We start from the raw sequence: 5,842 nt of genomic DNA on the forward strand, positions 1-5,842 counted from the left end.
TTGTGTGGATCGAGTATTATGAATCTGGAATTGTTTGATACATATCATATAATTAATTCACAGGTACCCGCGGTGACATTGGGGTATCTAGGTGACATTAGAGTTTGTTGATATGCATCATATGGTGTTATTTTAGTACGAACTCTTGATTAGATCGATGAAAGAATAGCTTGTTGTTATTTTAGTACAAACTCTAGTATAGATTGATCGGAAAGAATAGATTTGAGGTGGTTTCGTACCCTACAAACAATTTCTATCTTTTGTTCTCCGCTAATAGGAACTCGGGAGTGATTCTTTATTGCATTTTGAGGGATAATCATATGATCCAACTATGTTAGCATTGTTGAGAGATTGCACTAGTGAAAGTATGCACCCTAGGCCTCATTTTACATCATTGCAATAACATTTGTGCTCCGTTTTACTATTTACTACCTTGCTATTTTTTTATTGTACGCACTACAAAAACTCATATCTACTATCCATACTACACTTTATCACCATCTCTTCGCCGAACTAGTGCACCTATACAATTTTCCATTGTATTGGGTGTGTTGGGACACAAGATATTTCTTGTATTTGATTACAGGGTTGCTTGGGAGAGACTATCTTCATCCTACGCCTCCCACGGATTGATAAACCTTAGGTCATCCACTTGAGGGAAAATTGCTACTATCCTACAAAACTCTGCGCTTGGAGGCCCAACACGAGTCTACAAGAATATAATTGCATAGTAGACATCAAGCTCTTTTCTGGCGCCATTGCCGGGGAGGTGAGTGCATGAAGGTATATCTTTAGATCTTGTAGTCGAATATTTTAGTTTCTTGTTTAATCACTAGTTTGGTTTATAAAAGAAAACGACAAAAAAATGGAGTTGAGGTTGCATCATATTATTTATCATCTTTATAATATCTTTCTTGAAAATGATGGTTCGGAAAATTGTGCTCAATTGTTAGAAGAGGAAGTCAATAAAATGTTTGGCACAAAATATTTGAATGATGAGCATGATTGCAATGTTGTTAGTATGAATTCTTTGAATATCCAAAATGCTAATGATGATTGCACTAGCCATGATAATGATGTCTCCTATAAGAATGTCAATTTTTGCAGAGTGAATTGGGAGTGCAAAAGCACACCAAAAAGGGAAGATAGATTTTGTAAGAAGCATAAATATTTAGAAACGAAAAAGTTGCAAGAGAGGCTAGATGCTTGTGCTGAAAGATTTAGTATTTCTCGCCATCCTTGTGAACTTTGCAATGAACATGGTCATTGAAATCTCCAATGCTATTTGTTTCATGATCAAATTGTGTCCAAAAGTTGTCATAACTTGATTACCCTTGAGCATCATAAAGAGCTTAGTCTTCTTTTGGTGTATGACGAAATGAAACGTATAACTAAGGTTATTCCAAAATTTAATCTCAATAGATTTCTTGATTATGATCTGGAGGAAATTTATATGTTTTGTGCGGAAAATTGCATTGAGAATCCTTATATTGCCAACTATCTAAAGACAAGAAAACAAATAGAGTATGAAGAGAGTACTAATGAAAGGTAAAATATTTCCCAATACCTTCCTAGTGTTTCTTATGTTTAGTCGCTGCTTGAACTTTGGAGGTGCTCTGCATTTATGTTTTGCGGTCTCAGAAAGGGCTAGCGAGATACCACTATTGTCATATTATATCATGGTTGTTTTAATAACGTGTTGTTGTTTGAGATATCTTATTATTGCTCGCTAGCTGATTATGTCATTGGTATGAGTTAATATAATTTTTAAGAGTTTTTGTCGTCATGGTTAGTTATAATCTTGGCTGAAAACCTGGGTGCTGTTTAAGCTTATTTATGCAAACAAGGGCAAAAGAGTTCGTAAAAGTTTTTCTTTTTCACTTTCAGTTTATCAAGCTTGGGGGAGTTGATACGTCTCTGTCGTATCTACTTTTCCTAATGCTTTTCCTCTTATTTTGGACTCTAATTTGCATGATTTGAATGAAACTAACCCGGATTGACGTTGTTTTCAGCAGAACTGCCATGGTTTTGTTGTTTTTTGCGCAGAAATAAGAGTTCACGGAATGGAACGAAACTTTACGAGGATTTTTTATAACAATAAAGAGAATTTCTGGAGCCAAGAACCACCGAAGGGGGGCACCAGGGTGGGCACAACCCACCAGGGTGTGCCCCTCTCCAGGCGCGCCCAGGTGGTTTGTCCCCACCTGGTGGCCCTGCAGACCCTGAAACCGACGCTATAAAATCCTATTTTTCCAAAAAAAATCAGTGAGAAAGAATTATCGCGTTCCACAAGACGGTCTCATTTCTCTCTACTATTCCCCTGTGTGCCACTCGCACACCCCCTCTCACACGGAGATGTCTTGCGCTCCTTAGGTATGAGAAGCTACGAGTCTTCCTCTTAAATATCTCTTTCTCACACACAAACACAAACTCTGTCTCCCAAGGTCTCATATCTCTCCACCATTCTCTTGTATGTCGCTCACACACACTCTCTCTCCCTAGAGATATCTCGCGTTCCCTGATATCTCTCTCTAGCTATCACTCTCGTTATGAAATATCTTTCTCTCTTGCAGACACAAAACTCCATCTCTTGGGATCTCATTTCTCTCTGATATTTGTTTGTATGTGACTCACATGCACCCTCTCTCTATCTCTCTCACACCCACACACATAAATCATCCTTCTGATCCACTCGACTCTTATCTCTAACACACACACTAGCTAGCATCTTTATCTTTCTATTTATTTGTTTCTCCATCAACCTTCTTTCTCACCCTCACTCTTGCTTCCTATCACGCACACTATATATGTTTCTCTCTACATGCAGTCATGTGCCCTCTTTTTATCTTTCTCTCTCACACACACATAACTTCACCCTCTGAACCATGTGGCGATCATCTCCAACACTCAAACTAGCCGATGTCCCTCTAGATAGCATCTCTATCTCTCTATCTATGTGTAGTTTCTCCATCAACATTTATTTCTCGCACGCACTCTTGCTTCCTATCACGCACACTATATCTGTCTCTCCATACATGCATCTATATACTGATCTCTTTTGCATAATCGTTGTGTCTTGCTCCCTCTGCTTGCCATAGATGCATGCTCCAGCCCACACCACTATCTATTAAAGACAAAAACACATGCTCAATTACCGGGCCTTCTTCCCTGCTGATGCAGAGCATCCCACAATCATCCCCATGGACGCATCTACATCTCCTACAACACCACTTGGACCAATGACAAGAGCACATGCAAGAGCTCTCGAAACCGAGGTGACATCACTCCTCTCATAACTCCCTTTCGAGTCACACGAGACATGGCTACTACCTCAAACGGAGACGCTTTGCATACTCAGGTACCAAGGAGTTAGCATGGAGAATCTAGGAAGCAAGGAGAATCGGAAGCGGAAGACATACGCGAAGATGGAGAGGAAAACAGCCAAGTCCCAGGCTGGCCGGACAATCCGGACGAGGCCCCGGACGATCCGGACAGAGCCCGGACGATCCGCTAACTCACCCCACGACACCCGAAGCTGGACCCCGAAGCCGGACCATCCGGACGACCACCCAGATCATCCGTACACCAGCCGTACATCCGGACATCCAGGCCAATGCCGCCACTGCCTGCGTCACCAATTCATCCAGGCCAGCTCCCGGGTCATCCGGACCAAGCCCGGATCATCCGGCTCCCCACCCGGATCATCCGAACCCTGCCTGCGTGCGCGTGTTGGGCTGAGGCCCATGTACCCCTTCGCCCCCTTAGCCTATATATAGGACTCCTCCACCTATCTTCTAGACTCAGCATTGTGATAGCTCATATTTTGAGATAGAGCCTTGCTCATCCATCCGGATCTACTCCATCACGAGGGACCGACACCTCTTCAGAGAAGATCCTCGTTGGATTCAAGACCTCCTCTCAGAGAAGACCCTCTTCAAGACCTGCTCCCGGAGAAGAACCGGTTACCCTATGTATCGTCCTTTGTTGGATTCGGATCTGGTATCACTTTGTGTCTCGATGATCTAGCACATGTGTGACTATATTCTTGTTGGTTGAGTGTTTTCTCGTGTTTTCCCCTTGTTCCCCCTCTCGTGTTCTTCGTGTTCTTGGTAGGATTCCCCTCCAAACGTGAAAGATCAGCCTCTGGGTTCTACCCTACATCATCTTGGTATCATGAGCCACGTTGATCACGTTTTTGGAGCCCCTGCCCTTTGTTTTCTAGCTTGATTTTGTTGATTTCATCCTAAATCCAAAAATCGCCACCAAAAATAGCCCCCAATTTTTTTTGTGATTTGTTGGTTTTGATGATGTTTTGTTGATTTTGATCTGTGGATTCATTGTGTAACTCGTGGATCTTGCCTTTCCCCACCATCTCACACTCGAAATCCATCCAAAATCCACGAAATCTTCGAATTTATCCCCGTTTTCAGTTCATCCAGAGGGAATCCCGTGCGTAGTTAACCTGCCCGGATCATCCGTACCCTGGCCCGGATCATCCGGACCTGCTCGAATCATCCGGCTCTTGGCCCAGATCATCCGAATTCCTCTGCCGAAACTGCATTTTCTGCAGTTTTTCTCCACCACCGCCTACGCCTCCGCACACCCCACTTCAACCACCACCACCTTAACTCCGCCAACCCCACGACATACCACACCGTACCACCATTTGACTTTGGGTTCGAGAATTTGAGTTGTGGCTTCCGTGTCCTATTGTGTTTCGGCTATATAGGTACGGCGCGACTTCAACATCACCACCGTTCATTTTCATCGACTACTCACAATCGCTACGGACTATAACTTCGACGACATCTTTGTCTACGCCTTGCCATTGCATTGATAACCACCATAGCCTTACTTTTGTGTTGCTTACCATCGAGACTAGCCTTTGAGTATTGCCGGCAACGTGACTTGTGCACATTAGTGATCATACTCTCCATAAGCATACATACCATATCATCGTGGTACATATCTTGATATCATCTCTTGTGTCACGAAGTTGTCATCGCATACACAATTGCTATTTTGGCTCGTGAAGTTTTGCATGAGAAAAGAGCTCAAAAGTGAAAGAGCCAAACAAGCTTTTAAGCAAAAGAGAAAGATAAGAAAAGAGCTTATGAGCAAGAACCATAGCATCATGCTACTTTTAAGATTGTCATATCTAATCATCTTGGATCATATCACCGAAATACCATACATATAGCATACTTGTGATAGAGGTCCTTGCATTTTTTGCTTAGTAGGTTGTGCACAAGTTCTATATCTGCCTATTGTGCAATCGTGCTAGCGTCTGTCTAGTGTTGTGCAACAAGAGCATTTTCGTGGACTCCACATTTTGGCTCATTTTTGGTTTGCACAACCCCACTTATCTATTTTGCGTTTGTGTTTCCGTGTACCACTACTTGCTTGTTCTACTTGTTGCATTTGTGAATTTGCTAATCCTTTTCAACATCTTTGAGTCTAACTAACAATTGCATCAAATTTTGTGTCACCATTCTAACCGAGCTCCACCATAAGCTTTTACTTGTGTAGGTGTGAGAACCGACAAGAATTGGTACCAATTATGCTATTTCATTGTCCACATTTGAGTGATCATTGATCCATCTTCAACATCGGTCAAGGTACATTTGGTATAAGTTCTTCCCTTTCTCCCACTCACATTTTTGCTTGGAATGATGGATAGGCCGAGTTCTGCTACCAACCCACTCTTCATCGAGCAAGACGACTACATGTCATCATACGTCACCAAGAGCCACTCTTTGGTGCACAACGAGCTTTGCATCAAGAGCAACAAGCAATGAGCAACGACATCGACAATCTCGCCACTGACTTGCGATTCTCTGAG

This window comes from Triticum dicoccoides, chromosome 3B (genome assembly GCF_002162155.2).
Source record: "Triticum dicoccoides isolate Atlit2015 ecotype Zavitan chromosome 3B, WEW_v2.0, whole genome shotgun sequence".
Lineage (NCBI taxonomy): Eukaryota > Viridiplantae > Streptophyta > Magnoliopsida > Poales > Poaceae > Triticum > Triticum dicoccoides.